General features: G+C 39.6%; 5 non-coding genes across 5 annotated transcripts; all 5 read left to right on the top strand.

Moving 5' to 3' along the window:
- The first annotated feature begins 3,311 nt into the window (after window positions 1-3,311).
- Window positions 3,312-3,383, top strand: TRNAD-GUC (transfer RNA aspartic acid (anticodon GUC)). Its single transcript has one exon. It is a non-coding gene; the product is annotated as a tRNA-Asp (tRNA).
- A 1,942-nt stretch (window positions 3,384-5,325) lies between these two features.
- Window positions 5,326-5,397, top strand: TRNAD-GUC (transfer RNA aspartic acid (anticodon GUC)). Its single transcript has one exon. It is a non-coding gene; the product is annotated as a tRNA-Asp (tRNA).
- A 3,952-nt stretch (window positions 5,398-9,349) lies between these two features.
- On the top strand, window positions 9,350-9,421 carry TRNAD-GUC (transfer RNA aspartic acid (anticodon GUC)). Its single transcript has one exon. It is a non-coding gene; the product is annotated as a tRNA-Asp (tRNA).
- Window positions 9,422-11,363: 1,942 nt separating this feature from the next.
- Window positions 11,364-11,435, top strand: TRNAD-GUC (transfer RNA aspartic acid (anticodon GUC)). The gene has a single exon. It is a non-coding gene; the product is annotated as a tRNA-Asp (tRNA).
- Window positions 11,436-15,394: 3,959 nt separating this feature from the next.
- On the top strand, window positions 15,395-15,466 carry TRNAD-GUC (transfer RNA aspartic acid (anticodon GUC)). Its single transcript has one exon. It is a non-coding gene; the product is annotated as a tRNA-Asp (tRNA).
- The last annotated feature ends 1,655 nt before the right edge of the window (window positions 15,467-17,121 follow it).

The following is a 17,121-nucleotide window of genomic DNA, read 5'->3' on the forward strand; positions in this document are numbered from 1 at the left end:
CACTCGCAAGCGCACAACACTCGTAAGTGGTTCGACGGTCCCCCACTACCCATGCGCCGCCTCCGGCATGTGCATGCGCAAGATCCGTCCAGCGACGGCTGCTCCATCGATATGGGTCTAGCAACAAGACGGAGCGGCTGTCAATGTTGATTGATAACTCACCGCGTTTTGTATGCGGGGAGGGGGGGTGGCTGCACAAATGCAGGCATTCCCTTAGGAACGCCTGGTGTTTGTGGGTGGCCCTACTGACATCACTAGTGATGTCAGTAGTGGACTTCCTGTTCTATTAGAGCAGGAAGTTTACTCGGGCTTGTGAGAGCTCAGACCCTTCCACAGGGTCTCCTCGCAAGCCTGATGGTCACGATAATCGCGATGGGCTCCAGGCCACTCGCAAAAGCTGTGGGAGGTCACCCACAGCTTAGCGAGCGGCCTGATGAAAGAAAAAAACAAATACAAAACATAAAAAACCGCCCTTGTTCTGAGCAAGCACTCACTAGCAGCAAGCGGCTCTGAATCAGGCCCTATATCAGCTATAATCTAAAAGATATTGCTTAGAACATGTACAACATGGCAAATCCAGCATTTATTGGACTTTATATTCAGGATTCCCATGTATTAAAATTGTATGGTATAGAATATCCAGAAAATGCATAGATATTTATTGGTGCCTTAAAAGAAGAGTGAATATATACATATATATATTTTTTTTAATTAAGTTGGAAACAGTAGCTGAATAATAGAATAAATTATCAATTTTTATAGCATTCACATAATTTGGGCATAATTTAGCAGAAGAGATTTGGAGTTTAATATTCCTCATGCAGAGCTACCATTGGTCTCTAGCATAATAGTCTTTTAGCCATTCTAGGATTTCTAAGCAAATTCTAATTAGAAAAAAGTTGATAAGGGGTAATGGGTTTTGCTAAATTCATTTGAGCTTTTTAAAGGATCTTGAATTACTAAATATACAATCAAGCATCAGAAATGGTCAACCATAAATCAATTCATAGAAATACCTATAAACACTGGCAAATCAACAGTAAAATCCTAGAACATCTCAGTCCAGGGATTATCGGACATGGGTAGAGTAAGAAAATGATAGCTGGGGCAATTTCTATAAGCATTTGACCTAGCTCATGATGCAGAAGAATCGACATGGATCTGATATATGGTGAAAGAGTACACTAACAAATTGATGTATAAATGATTTCAATCATTTTCATTACCCAAGGAAATTATAACAACTCTTAGTTGAACATCACTTTTCTGGACTGGACCAGAAATCACAGCACACAGCCGATCCTCGTTAGTATAGTGGTATCCCCGCCTGTCACGCGGGAGACCGGGGTTCAATTCCCCGACGGGGAGGCTATAACTTTTATTTCTCCAATATTCCATTTCAGACACAGTGGAAAAATAATAATACAAATGTTATGGCATGCATAAATAACAACCCAAACTATAATATATTGAGATGTGTACTTAAAGGAAACCCTCATAGATCCATACAAATGGAATAGCAGATAGAGAAAACAAAATGTACCAACTGTAATGATATACTTCTATTACCATTTGTTGGCGTTAGGTGGCTATGGAATAAATCAGAATGGTTTGGTATTTTGGGAAGGTTTATACATACTTACATTTTTATATGTAGAAATAAAATATAGGCAAGGAGGTTGGCATATTGGTGTATGCCACTTTTTGGAATGAAAACTGCACACATTTTCTAGGACATCAAACTACAACATTCAGAATTATTTTGACATTTCTAGCATTGAAAGACCACATTGTTGGGCCCCATTCTCAAGAACAGTATAGGTCAAGTAACTTCTCAAGCAATTTTCTTGTGCTGTCTAAGCCCAACTCCATGAGGTGGGTCCTCAAGACCCAAATTCCATTTTGCAATGGTTAGTAGAATGGATTTTATTTTTTAACAAGCACTTCATTTACATGTCTTTGGCAAGCACCCAAAAATTTTCCTAAGGACTATGGGCATGATTCAGACACACTCGCAAGTGCACAACACTCGTAAGTGGTTCGACGGTCCCCCACTACCCATGCGCCGCCTCCGGCGTGTGCATGCGCAAGATCCGTCCAGCGACGGCTGCTCCATCGATATGGGTCTAGCTACAAGACGGAGTGACTGTCAATGTTGATTGATAACTCACCGCGTTTTGTATGCGGGGAGGGGGGGGGTGGCTGCACAAATGCAGGCATTCCCTTAGGAACGCCTGGTGTTTGTGGGTGGCCCTACTGACATCACTAGTGATGTCAGTAGTGGACTTCCTGTTCTATTAGAGCAGGAAGTTTACTCGGGCTTGTGAGAGCTCAGACCCTTCCACAGGGTCTCCTCGCAAGCCTGATGGTCACGATAATCGTGATGGGCTCCAGGCCACTCGCAAAAGCTGTGGGAGGTCACCCACAGCTTAGCGAGCGGCCTGATGAAAGAAAAAAACAAATACAAAACATAAAAAACCGCCCTTGTTCTGAGCAAGCACTCACTAGCAGCAAGCGGCTCTGAATCAGGCCCTATATCAGCTATAATCTAAAAGATATTGCTTAGAACCTGTACAACATGGCAAATCCAGCATTTATTGGACTTTATATTCAGGATTCCCATGTATTAAAATTGTATGGTATAGAATATCCAGAAAATGCATAGATATTTATTGGTGCCTTAAAAGAAGAGTGAATATATACATATATATTTTTTTTTTAATTAAGTTGGAAACAGTAGATGAATAATAGAATAAATTATCAATTTTTATAGCATTCACATAATTTGGGCATAATTTAGCAGAAGAGATTTGGAGTTTAATATTCCTCATGCAGAGCTACCATTGGTCTCTAGCATAATAGTCTTTTAGCCATTCAAGGATTTCTAAGCAAATTCTAATTAGAAAAAAGTTGATAAGGGGTAATGGGTTTTGCTAAATTCATTTGAGCTTTTTAAAGGATCTTGAATTACTAAATATACAATCAAGCATCAGAAATGGTCAACCATAAATCAATTCATAGAAATACCTATAAACACTGGCAAATCAACAGTAAAATCCTAGAACATCTCAGTCCAGGGATTATCGGACATGGGTAGAGTAAGAAAATGATAGCTGGGGCAATTTCTATAAGCATTTGACCTAGCTCATGATGCAGAAGAATCGACATGGATCTGATATATGGTGAAAGAGTACACTAACAAATTGATGTATAAATGATTTCAATCATTTTCATTACCCAAGGAAATTATAACAACTCTTAGTTGAACATCACTTTTCTGGACTGGACCAGAAATCACAGCACACAGCTGATCCTCGTTAGTATAGTGGTGAGTATCCCCGCCTGTCACGCGGGAGACCGGGGTTCAATTCCCCGACGGGGAGGCTATAACTTTTATTTCTCCAATATTCCATTTCAGACACAGTGGAAAAATAATAATACAAATGTTATGGCATGCATAAATAACAACCCAAACTATAATATATTGAGATGTGTACTTAAAGGAAACCCTCATAGATCCATACAAATGGAATAGCAGATAGAGAAAACAAAATGTACCAACTGTAATGATATACTTCTATTACCATTTGTTGGCGTTAGGTGGCTATGGAATAAATCAGAATGGTTTGGTATTTTGGGAAGGTTTATACATACTTACATTTTTATATGTAGAAATAAAATATAGGCAAGGAGGTTGGCATATTGGTGTATGCCACTTTTTGGAATGAAAACTGCACACATTTTCTAGGACATCAAACTACAACATTCAGAATTATTTTGACATTTCTAGCATTGAAAGACCACATTGTTGGGCCCCATTCTCAAGAACAGTATAGGTCAAGTAACTTCTCAAGCAATTTTCTTGTGCTGTCTAAGCCCAACTCCATGAGGTGGGTCCTCAAGACCCAAATTCCATTTTGCAATGGTTAGTAGAATGGATTTTATTTTTTAACAAGCACTTCATTTACATGTCTTTGGCAAGCACCCAAAATTTTTCCTAAGGACTATGGGCATGATTCAGACACACTCGCAAGCGCACAACACTCGTAAGTGGTTCGACGGTCCCCCACTACCCATGCGCCGCCTCCGGCGTGTGCATGCGCAAGATCCGTCCAGCGACGGCTGCTCCATCGATATGGGTCTAGCTACAAGACGGAGCGGCTGTCAATGTTGATTGATAACTCACCGCGTTTTGTATGCGGGGAGGGGGGGGTGGCTGCACAAATGCAGGCATTCCCTTAGGAACGCCTGGTGTTTGTGGGTGGCCCTACTGACATCACTAGTGATGTCAGTAGTGGACTTCCTGTTCTATTAGAGCAGGAAGTTTACTCGGGCTTGTGAGAGCTCAGACCCTTCCACAGGGTCTCCTCGCAAGCCTGATGGTCACGATAATCGCGATGGGCTCCAGGCCACTCGCAAAAGCTGTGGGAGGTCACCCACAGCTTAGCGAGCGGCCTGATGAAATCAAAAAACAAATACAAAACATAAAAAACCGCCCTTGTTCTGAGCAAGCACTCACTAGCAGCAAGCGGCTCTGAATCAGGCCCTATATCAGCTATAATCTAAAAGATATTGCTTAGAACATGTACAACATGGCAAATCCAGCATTTATTGGACTTTATATTCAGGATTCCCATGTATTAAAATTGTATGGTATAGAATATCCAGAAAATGCATAGATATTTATTGGTGCCTTAAAAGAAGAGTGAATATATACATATATATATTTTTTTTAATTAAGTTGGAAACAGTAGCTGAATAATAGAATAAATTATCAATTTTTATAGCATTCACATAATTTGGGCATAATTTAGCAGAAGAGATTTGGAGTTTAATATTCCTCATGCAGAGCTACCATTGGTCTCTAGCATAATAGTCTTTTAGCCATTCAAGGATTTCTAAGCAAATTCTAATTAGAAAAAAGTTGATAAGGGGTAATGGGTTTTGCTAAATTCATTTGAGCTTTTTAAAGGATCTTGAATTACTAAATATACAATCAAGCATCAGAAATGGTCAACCATAAATCAATTCATAGAAATACCTATAAACACTGGCAAATCAACAGTAAAATCCTAGAACATCTCAGTCCAGGGATTATCGGACATGGGTAGAGTAAGAAAATGATAGCTGGGGCAATTTCTATAAGCATTTGACCTAGCTCATGATGCAGAAGAATCGACATGGATCTGATATATGGTGAAAGAGTACACTAACAAATTGATGTATAAATGATTTCAATAATTTTCATTACCCAAGGAAATTATAACAACTCTTAGTTGAACATCACTTTTCTGGACTGGACCAGAAATCACAGCACACAGCCAATCCTCGTTAGTATAGTGGTGAGTATCCCCGTCTGTCACGCGGGAGACCGGGGTTCAATTCCCCGATGGGGAGGCTATAACTTTTATTTCTCCAATATTCCATTTCAGACACAGTGGAAAAATAATAATACAAATGTTATGGCATGCATAAATAACAACCCAAACTATAATATATTGAGATGTGTACTTAAAGGAAACCCTCATAGATCCATACAAATGGAATAGCAGATAGAGAAAACAAAATGTACCAACTGTAATGATATACTTCTATTACCATTTGTTGGCGTTAGGTGGCTATGGAATAAATCAGAATGGTTTGGTATTTTGGGAAGGTTTATACATACTTACATTTTTATATGTAGAAATAAAATATAGGCAAGGAGGTTGGCATATTGGTGTATGCCACTTTTTGGAATGAAAACTGCACACATTTTCTAGGACATCAAACTACAACATTCAGAATTATTTTGACATTTCTAGCATTGAAAGACCACATTGTTGGGCCCCATTCTCAAGAACAGTATAGGTCAAGTAACTTCTCAAGCAATTTTCTTGTGCTGTCTAAGCCCAACTCCATGAGGTGGGTCCTCAAGACCCAAATTCCATTTTGCAATGGTTAGTAGAATGGATTTTATTTTTTAACAAGCACTTCATTTACATGTCTTTGGCAAGCACCCAAAAATTTTCCTAAGGACTATGGGCATGATTCAGACACACTCGCAAGCGCACAACACTCGTAAGTGGTTCGACGGTCCCCCACTACCCATGCGCCGCCTCCGGCATGTGCATGCGCAAGATCCGTCCAGCGACGGCTGCTCCATCGATATGGGTCTAGCAACAAGACGGAGCGGCTGTCAATGTTGATTGATAACTCACCGCGTTTTGTATGCGGGGAGGGGGGGGTGGCTGCACAAATGCAGGCATTCCCTTAGGAACGCCTGGTGTTTGTGGGTGGCCCTACTGACATCACTAGTGATGTCAGTAGTGGACTTCCTGTTCTATTAGAGCAGGAAGTTTACTCGGGCTTGTGAGAGCTCAGACCCTTCCACAGGGTCTCCTCGCAAGCCTGATGGTCACGATAATCGCGATGGGCTCCAGGCCACTCGCAAAAGCTGTGGGAGGTCACCCACAGCTTAGCGAGCGGCCTGATGAAAGAAAAAAACAAATACAAAACATAAAAAACCGCCCTTGTTCTGAGCAAGCACTCACTAGCAGCAAGCGGCTCTGAATCAGGCCCTATATCAGCTATAATCTAAAAGATATTGCTTAGAACATGTACAACATGGCAAATCCAGCATTTATTGGACTTTATATTCAGGATTCCCATGTATTAAAATTGTATGGTATAGAATATCCAGAAAATGCATAGATATTTATTGGTGCCTTAAAAGAAGAGTGAATATATACATATATATATTTTTTTTAATTAAGTTGGAAACAGTAGCTGAATAATAGAATAAATTATCAATTTTTATAGCATTCACATAATTTGGGCATAATTTAGCAGAAGAGATTTGGAGTTTAATATTCCTCATGCAGAGCTACCATTGGTCTCTAGCATAATAGTCTTTTAGCCATTCTAGGATTTCTAAGCAAATTCTAATTAGAAAAAAGTTGATAAGGGGTAATGGGTTTTGCTAAATTCATTTGAGCTTTTTAAAGGATCTTGAATTACTAAATATACAATCAAGCATCAGAAATGGTCAACCATAAATCAATTCATAGAAATACCTATAAACACTGGCAAATCAACAGTAAAATCCTAGAACATCTCAGTCCAGGGATTATCGGACATGGGTAGAGTAAGAAAATGATAGCTGGGGCAATTTCTATAAGCATTTGACCTAGCTCATGATGCAGAAGAATCGACATGGATCTGATATATGGTGAAAGAGTACACTAACAAATTGATGTATAAATGATTTCAATCATTTTCATTACCCAAGGAAATTATAACAACTCTTAGTTGAACATCACTTTTCTGGACTGGACCAGAAATCACAGCACACAGCCGATCCTCGTTAGTATAGTGGTATCCCCGCCTGTCACGCGGGAGACCGGGGTTCAATTCCCCGATGGGGAGGCTATAACTTTTATTTCTCCAATATTCCATTTCAGACACAGTGGAAAAATAATAATACAAATGTTATGGCATGCATAAATAACAACCCAAACTATAATATATTGAGATGTGTACTTAAAGGAAACCCTCATAGATCCATACAAATGGAATAGCAGATAGAGAAAACAAAATGTACCAACTGTAATGATATACTTCTATTACCATTTGTTGGCGTTAGGTGGCTATGGAATAAATCAGAATGGTTTGGTATTTTGGGAAGGTTTATACATACTTACATTTTTATATGTAGAAATAAAATATAGGCAAGGAGGTTGGCATATTGGTGTATGCCACTTTTTGGAATGAAAACTGCACACATTTTCTAGGACATCAAACTACAACATTCAGAATTATTTTGACATTTCTAGCATTGAAAGACCACATTGTTGGGCCCCATTCTCAAGAACAGTATAGGTCAAGTAACTTCTCAAGCAATTTTCTTGTGCTGTCTAAGCCCAACTCCATGAGGTGGGTCCTCAAGACCCAAATTCCATTTTGCAATGGTTAGTAGAATGGATTTTATTTTTTAACAAGCACTTCATTTACATGTCTTTGGCAAGCACCCAAAAATTTTCCTAAGGACTATGGGCATGATTCAGACACACTCGCAAGTGCACAACACTCGTAAGTGGTTCGACGGTCCCCCACTACCCATGCGCCGCCTCCGGCGTGTGCATGCGCAAGATCCGTCCAGCGACGGCTGCTCCATCGATATGGGTCTAGCTACAAGACGGAGTGACTGTCAATGTTGATTGATAACTCACCGCGTTTTGTATGCGGGGAGGGGGGGGTGGCTGCACAAATGCAGGCATTCCCTTAGGAACGCCTGGTGTTTGTGGGTGGCCCTACTGACATCACTAGTGATGTCAGTAGTGGACTTCCTGTTCTATTAGAGCAGGAAGTTTACTCGGGCTTGTGAGAGCTCAGACCCTTCCACAGGGTCTCCTCGCAAGCCTGATGGTCACGATAATCGTGATGGGCTCCAGGCCACTCGCAAAAGCTGTGGGAGGTCACCCACAGCTTAGCGAGCGGCCTGATGAAAGAAAAAAACAAATACAAAACATAAAAAACCGCCCTTGTTCTGAGCAAGCACTCACTAGCAGCAAGCGGCTCTGAATCAGGCCCTATATCAGCTATAATCTAAAAGATATTGCTTAGAACCTGTACAACATGGCAAATCCAGCATTTATTGGACTTTATATTCAGGATTCCCATGTATTAAAATTGTATGGTATAGAATATCCAGAAAATGCATAGATATTTATTGGTGCCTTAAAAGAAGAGTGAATATATACATATATTTTTTTTTTTTAATTAAGTTGGAAACAGTAGATGAATAATAGAATAAATTATCAATTTTTATAGCATTCACATAATTTGGGCATAATTTAGCAGAAGAGATTTGGAGTTTAATATTCCTCATGCAGAGCTACCATTGGTCTCTAGCATAATAGTCTTTTAGCCATTCAAGGATTTCTAAGCAAATTCTAATTAGAAAAAAGTTGATAAGGGGTAATGGGTTTTGCTAAATTCATTTGAGCTTTTTAAAGGATCTTGAATTACTAAATATACAATCAAGCATCAGAAATGGTCAACCATAAATCAATTCATAGAAATACCTATAAACACTGGCAAATCAACAGTAAAATCCTAGAACATCTCAGTCCAGGGATTATCGGACATGGGTAGAGTAAGAAAATGATAGCTGGGGCAATTTCTATAAGCATTTGACCTAGCTCATGATGCAGAAGAATCGACATGGATCTGATATATGGTGAAAGAGTACACTAACAAATTGATGTATAAATGATTTCAATCATTTTCATTACCCAAGGAAATTATAACAACTCTTAGTTGAACATCACTTTTCTGGACTGGACCAGAAATCACAGCACACAGCTGATCCTCGTTAGTATAGTGGTGAGTATCCCCGCCTGTCACGCGGGAGACCGGGGTTCAATTCCCCGACGGGGAGGCTATAACTTTTATTTCTCCAATATTCCATTTCAGACACAGTGGAAAAATAATAATACAAATGTTATGGCATGCATAAATAACAACCCAAACTATAATATATTGAGATGTGTACTTAAAGGAAACCCTCATAGATCCATACAAATGGAATAGCAGATAGAGAAAACAAAATGTACCAACTGTAATGATATACTTCTATTACCATTTGTTGGCGTTAGGTGGCTATGGAATAAATCAGAATGGTTTGGTATTTTGGGAAGGTTTATACATACTTACATTTTTATATGTAGAAATAAAATATAGGCAAGGAGGTTGGCATATTGGTGTATGCCACTTTTTGGAATGAAAACTGCACACATTTTCTAGGACATCAAACTACAACATTCAGAATTATTTTGACATTTCTAGCATTGAAAGACCACATTGTTGGGCCCCATTCTCAAGAACAGTATAGGTCAAGTAACTTCTCAAGCAATTTTCTTGTGCTGTCTAAGCCCAACTCCATGAGGTGGGTCCTCAAGACCCAAATTCCATTTTGCAATGGTTAGTAGAATGGATTTTATTTTTTAACAAGCACTTCATTTACATGTCTTTGGCAAGCACCCAAAAATTTTACTAAGGACTATGGGCGTGATTCAGACACACTCGCAAGCGCACAACACTCGTAAGTGGTTCGACGGTCCCCCACTACCCATGCGCCGCCTCCGGCGTGTGCATGCGCAAGATCCGTCCAGCGACGGCTGCTCCATCGATATGGGTCTAGCTACAAGACGGAGCGGCTGTCAATGTTGATTGATAACTCACCGCGTTTTGTATGCGGGGAGGGGGGGGTGGCTGCACAAATGCAGGCATTCCCTTAGGAACGCCTGGTGTTTGTGGGTGGCCCTACTGACATCACTAGTGATGTCAGTAGTGGACTTCCTGTTCTATTAGAGCAGGAAGTTTACTCCGGCTTGTGAGAGCTCAGACCCTTCCACAGGGTCTCCTCGCAAGCCTGATGGTCACGATAATCGCGATGGGCTCCAGGCCACTCGCAAAAGCTGTGGGAGGTCACCCACAGCTTAGCGAGCGGCCTGATGAAAGAAAAAAACAAATACAAAACATAAAAAACCGCCCTTGTTCTGAGCAAGCACTCACTAGCAGCAAGCGGCTCTGAATCAGGCCCTATATCAGCTATAATCTAAAAGATATTGCTTAGAACATGTACAACATGGCAAATCCAGCATTTATTGGACTTTATATTCAGGATTCCCATGTATTAAAATTGTATGGTATAGAATATCCAGAAAATGCATAGATATTTATTGGTGCCTTAAAAGAAGAGTGAATATATACATATATATATATATTTTAATTAAGTTGGAAACAGTAGCTGAATAATAGAATAAATTATCAATTTTTATAGCATTCACATAATTTGGGCATAATTTAGCAGAAGAGATTTGGAGTTTAATATTCCTCATGCAGAGCTACCATTGGTCTCTAGCATAATAGTCTTGTAGCCATTCAAGGATTTCTAAGCAAATTCTAATTAGAAAAAAGTTGATAAGGGGTAATGGGTTTTGCTAAATTCATTTGAGCTTTTTAAAGGATCTTGAATTACTAAATATACAATCAAGCATCAGAAATGGTCAACCATAAATCAATTCATAGAAATACCTATAAACACTTGCAAATCAACAGTAAAATCCTAGAACATCTCAGTCCAGGGATTATCGGACATGGGTAGAGTAAGAAAATGATAGCTGGGGCAATTTCTATAAGCATTTGACCTAGCTCATGATGCAGAAAAATCGACATGGATCTGATATATGGTGAAAGAGTACACTAACAAATTGATGTATAAATGATTTCAATCATTTTCATTACCCAAGGAAATTATAACAACTCTTAGTTGAACATCACTTTTCTGGACTGGACCAGAAATCACAGCACACAGCTGATCCTCGTTAGTATAGTGGTGAGTATCCCCGCCTGTCACGCGGGAGACCGGGGTTCAATTCCCCGACGGGGAGGCTATAACTTTTATTTCTCCAATATTCCATTTCAGACACAGTGGAAAAATAATAATACAAATGTTATGGCATGCATAAATAACAACCCAAACTATAATATATTGAGATGTGTACTTAAAGGAAACCCTCATAGATCCATACAAATGGAATAGCAGATAGAGAAAACAAAATGTACCAACTGTAATGATATACTTATATTACCATTTGTTGGCGTTAGGTGGCTATGGAATAAATCAGAATGGTTTGGTATTTTGGGAAGGTTTATACATACTTACATTTTTATATGTAGAAATAAAATATAGGCAAGGAGGTTGGCATATTGGTGTATGCCACTTTTTGGAATGAAAACTGCACACATTTTCTAGGACATCAAACTACAACATTCAGAATTATTTTGACATTTCTAGCATTGAAAGACCACATTGTTGGGCCCCATTCTCAAGAACAGTATAGGTCAAGTAACTTCTCAAGCAATTTTCTTGTGCTGTCTAAGCCCAACTCCATGAGGTGGGTCCTCAAGACCCAAATTCCATTTTGCAATGGTTAGTAGAATGGATTTTATTTTTTAACAAGCACTTCATTTACATGTCTTTGGCAAGCACCCAAAAATTTTCCTAAGGACTATGGGCGTGATTCAGACACACTCGCAAGCGCACAACACTCGTAAGTGGTTCGACGGTCCCCCACTACCCATGCGCCGCCTCCGGCGTGTGCATGCGCAAGATCCGTCCAGCGACGGCTGCTCCATCGATATGGGTCTAGCTACAAGACGGAGCGGCTGTCAATGTTGATTGATAACTCACCGCGTTTTGTATGCGGGGAGGGGGGGGGTGGCTGCACAAATGCAGGCATTCCCTTAGGAACGCCTGGTGTTTGTGGGTGGCCCTACTGACATCACTAGTGATGTCAGTAGTGGACTTCCTGTTCTATTAGAGCAGGAAGTTTACTCCGGCTTGTGAGAGCTCAGACCCTTCCACAGGGTCTCCTCGCAAGCCTGATGGTCACGATAATCGCGATGGGCTCCAGGCCACTCGCAAAAGCTGTGGGAGGTCACCCACAGCTTAGCGAGCGGCCTGATGAAAGAAAAAAACAAATACAAAACATAAAAAACCGCCCTTGTTCTGAGCAAGCACTCACTAGCAGCAAGCGGCTCTGAATCAGGCCCTATATCAGCTATAATCTAAAAGATATTGCTTAGAACATGTACAACATGGCAAATCCAGCATTTATTGGACTTTATATTCAGGATTCCCATGTATTAAAATTGTATGGTATAGAATATCCAGAAAATGCATAGATATTTATTGGTGCCTTAAAAGAAGAGTGAATATATACATATATATATATATTTTAATTAAGTTGGAAACAGTAGCTGAATAATAGAATAAATTATCAATTTTTATAGCATTCACATAATTTGGGCATAATTTAGCAGAAGAGATTTGGAGTTTAATATTCCTCATGCAGAGCTACCATTGGTCTCTAGCATAATAGTCTTGTAGCCATTCAAGGATTTCTAAGCAAATTCTAATTAGAAAAAAGTTGATAAGGGGTAATGGGTTTTGCTAAATTCATTTGAGCTTTTTAAAGGATCTTGAATTACTAAATATACAATCAAGCATCAGAAATGGTCAACCATAAATCAATTCATAGAAATACCTATAAACACTGGCAAATCAACAGTAAAATCCTAGAACATCTCAGTCCAGGGATTATCGGACATGGGTAGAGTAAGAAAATGATAGCTGGGGCAATTTCTATAAGCATTTGACCTAGCTCATGATGCAGAAGAATCGACATGGATCTGATATATGGTGAAAGAGTACACTAACAAATTGATGTATAAATGATTTCAATCATTTTCATTACCCAAGGAAATTATAACAACTCTTAGTTGAACATCACTTTTCTGGACTGGACCAGAAATCACAGCACACAGCCAATCCTCGTTAGTATAGTGGTGAGTATCCCCGCCTGTCACGCGGGAGACCGGGGTTCAATTCCCTGACAGGGAGGCTATAACTTTTATTTCTCCAATATTCCATTTCAGACACAGTGGAAAAATAATAATACAAATGTTATGGCATGCATAAATAACAACCCAAACTATAATATATTGAGATGTGTACTTAAAGGAAACCCTCATAGATCCATACAAATGGAATAGCAGATAGAGAAAACAAAATGTACCAACTGTAATGATATACTTCTATTACCATTTGTTGGCGTTAGGTGGCTATGGAATAAATCAGAATGGTTTGGTATTTTGGGAAGGTTTATACATACTTACATTTTTATATGTAGAAATAAAATATAGGCAAGGAGGTTGGCATATTGGTGTATGCCACTTTTTGGAATGAAAACTGCACACATTTTCTAGGACATCAAACTACAACATTCAGAATTATTTTGACATTTCTAGCATTGAAAGACCACATTGTTGGGCCCCATTCTCAAGAACAGTATAGGTCAAGTAACTTCTCAAGCAATTTTCTTGTGCTGTCTAAGCCCAACTCCATGAGGTGGGTCCTCAAGACCCAAATTCCATTTTGCAATGGTTAGTAGAATGGATTTTATTTTTTAACAAGCACTTCATTTACATGTCTTTGGCAAGCACCCAAACATTTTCCTAAGGACTATGGGCATGATTCAGACACACTCGCAAGCGCACAACACTCGTAAGTGGTTCGACGGTCCCCCACTACCCATGCGCCGCCTCCGGCGTGTGCATGCGCAAGATCCGTCCAGCGACGGCTGCTCCATCGATATGGGTCTAGCTACAAGACGGAGCGGCTGTCAATGTTGATTGATAACTCACCGCGTTTTGTATGCGGGGAGGGGGGGGTGGCTGCACAAATGCAGGCATTCCCTTAGGAACGCCTGGTGTTTGTGGGTGGCCCCTACTGACATCACTAGTGATGTCAGTAGGTGGACTTCCTGTTCTATTAGAGCAGGAAGTTTACTCAGGCTTGTGAGAGCTCAGACCCTTCCACAGGGTCTCCTCGCAAGCCTGATGGTCACGATAATCGCGATGGGCTCCAGGCCACTCGCAAAAGCTGTGGGAGGTCACCCACAGCTTAGCGAGCGGCCTGATGAAAGAAAAAAACAAATACAAAACATAAAAAACCGCCCTTGTTCTGAGCAAGCACTCACTAGCAGCAAGCGGCTCTGAATCAGGCCCTATATCAGCTATAATCTAAAAGATATTGCTTAGAACATGTACAACATGGCAAATCCAGCATTTATTGGACTTTATATTCAGGATTCCCATGTATTAAAATTGTATGGTATAGAATATCCAGAAAATGCATAGATATTTATTGGTGCCTTAAAAGAAGAGTGAATATATACATATATATTTTTTTTTTAATTAAGTTGGAAACAGTAGCTGAATAATAGAATAAATTATCAATTTTTATAGCATTCACATAATTTGGGCATAATTTAGCAGAAGAGATTTGGAGTTTAATATTCCTCATGCAGAGCTACCATTGGTCTCTAGCATAATAGTCTTTTAGCCATTCAAGGATTTCTAAGCAAATTCTAATTAGAAAAAAGTTGATAAGGGGTAATGGGTTTTGCTAAATTCATTTGAGCTTTTTAAAGGATCTTGAATTACTAAATATACAATCAAGCATCAGAAATGGTCAACCATAAATCAATTCATAGAAATACCTATAAACACTGGCAAATCAACAGTAAAATCCTAGAACATCTCAGTCCAGGGATTATCGGACATGGGTAGAGTAAGAAAATGATAGCTGGGGCAATTTCTATAAGCATTTGACCTAGCTCATGATGCAGAAGAATCGACATGGATCTGATATATGGTGAAAGAGTACACTAACAAATTGATGTATAAATGATTTCAATCATTTTCATTACCCAAGGAAATTATAACAACTCTTAGTTGAACATCACTTTTCTGGACTGGACCAGAAATCACAGCACACAGCCGATCCTCGTTAGTATAGTGGTGAGTATCCCCGCCTGTCACGCGGGAGACCGGGGTTCAATTCCCCGACGGGGAGGCTATAACTTTTATTTCTCCAATATTCCATTTCAGACACAGTGGAAAAATAATAATACAAATGTTATGGCATGCATAAATAACAACCCAAACTATAATATATTGAGATGTGTACTTAAAGGAAACCCTCATAGATCCATACAAATGGAATAGCAGATAGAGAAAACAAAATGTACCAACTGTAATGATATACTTCTATTACCATTTGTTGGCGTTAGGTGGCTATGGAATAAATCAGAATGGTTTGGTATTTTGGGAAGGTTTATACATACTTACATTTTTATATGTAGAAATAAAATATAGGCAAGGAGGTTGGCATATTGGTGTATGCCACTTTTTGGAATGAAAACTGCACACATTTTCTAGGACATCAAACTACAACATTCAGAATTATTTTGACATTTCTAGCATTGAAAGACCACATTGTTGGGCCCCATTCTCAAGAACAGTATAGGTCAAGTAACTTCTCAAGCAATTTTCTTGTGCTGTCTAAGCCCAACTCCATGAGGTGGGTCCTCAAGACCCAAATTCCATTTTGCAATGGTTAGTAGAATGGATTTTATTTTTTAACAAGCACTTCATTTACATGTCTTTGGCAAGCACCCAAAATTTTTCCTAAGGACTATGGGCATGATTCAGACACACTCGCAAGCGCACAACACTCGTAAGTGGTTCGACGGTCCCCCACTACCCATGCGCCGCCTCCGGCGTGTGCATGCGCAAGATCCGTCCAGCGACGGCTGCTCCATCGATATGGGTCTAGCTACAAGACGGAGCGGCTGTCAATGTTGATTGATAACTCACCGCGTTTTGTATGCGGGGAGGGGGGGGTGGCTGCACAAATGCAGGCATTCCCTTAGGAACGCCTGGTGTTTGTGGGTGGCCCTACTGACATCACTAGTGATGTCAGTAGTGGACTTCCTGTTCTATTAGAGCAGGAAGTTTACTCGGGCTTGTGAGAGCTCAGACCCTTCCACAGGGTCTCCTCGCAAGCCTGATGGTCACGATAATCGCGATGGGCTCCAGGCCACTCGCAAAAGCTGTGGGAGGTCACCCACAGCTTAGCGAGCGGCCTGATGAAAGAAAAAAACAAATACAAAACATAAAAAACCGCCCTTGTTCTGAGCAAGCACTCACTAGCAGCAAGCGGCTCTGAATCAGGCCCTATATCAGCTATAATCTAAAAGATATTGCTTAGAACCTGTACAACATGGCAAATCCAGCATTTATTGGACTTTATATTCAGGATTCCCATGTATTAAAATTGTATGGTATAGAATATCCAGAAAATGCATAGATATTTATTGGTGCCTTAAAAGAAGAGTGAATATATACATATATTTTTTTTTTTTAATTAAGTTGGAAACAGTAGATGAATAATAGAATAAATTATCAATTTTTATAGCATTCACATAATTTGGGCATAATTTAGCAGAAGAGATTTGGAGTTTAATATTCCTCATGCAGAGCTACCATTGGTCTCTAGCATAATAGTCTTTTAGCCATTCAAGGATTTCTAAGCAAATTCTAATTAGAAAAAAGTTGATAAGGGGTAATGGGTTTTGCTAAATTCATTTGAGCTTTTTAAAGGATCTTGAATTACTAAATATACAATCAAGCATCAGAAATGGTCAACCATAAATCAATTCATAGAAA

The sequence above is a fragment of the Taudactylus pleione genome, unplaced genomic scaffold (genome assembly GCF_031769625.1).
Source record: "Taudactylus pleione unplaced genomic scaffold, aTauple2 ptg000282l, whole genome shotgun sequence".
NCBI lineage: Eukaryota > Metazoa > Chordata > Amphibia > Anura > Myobatrachidae > Taudactylus > Taudactylus pleione.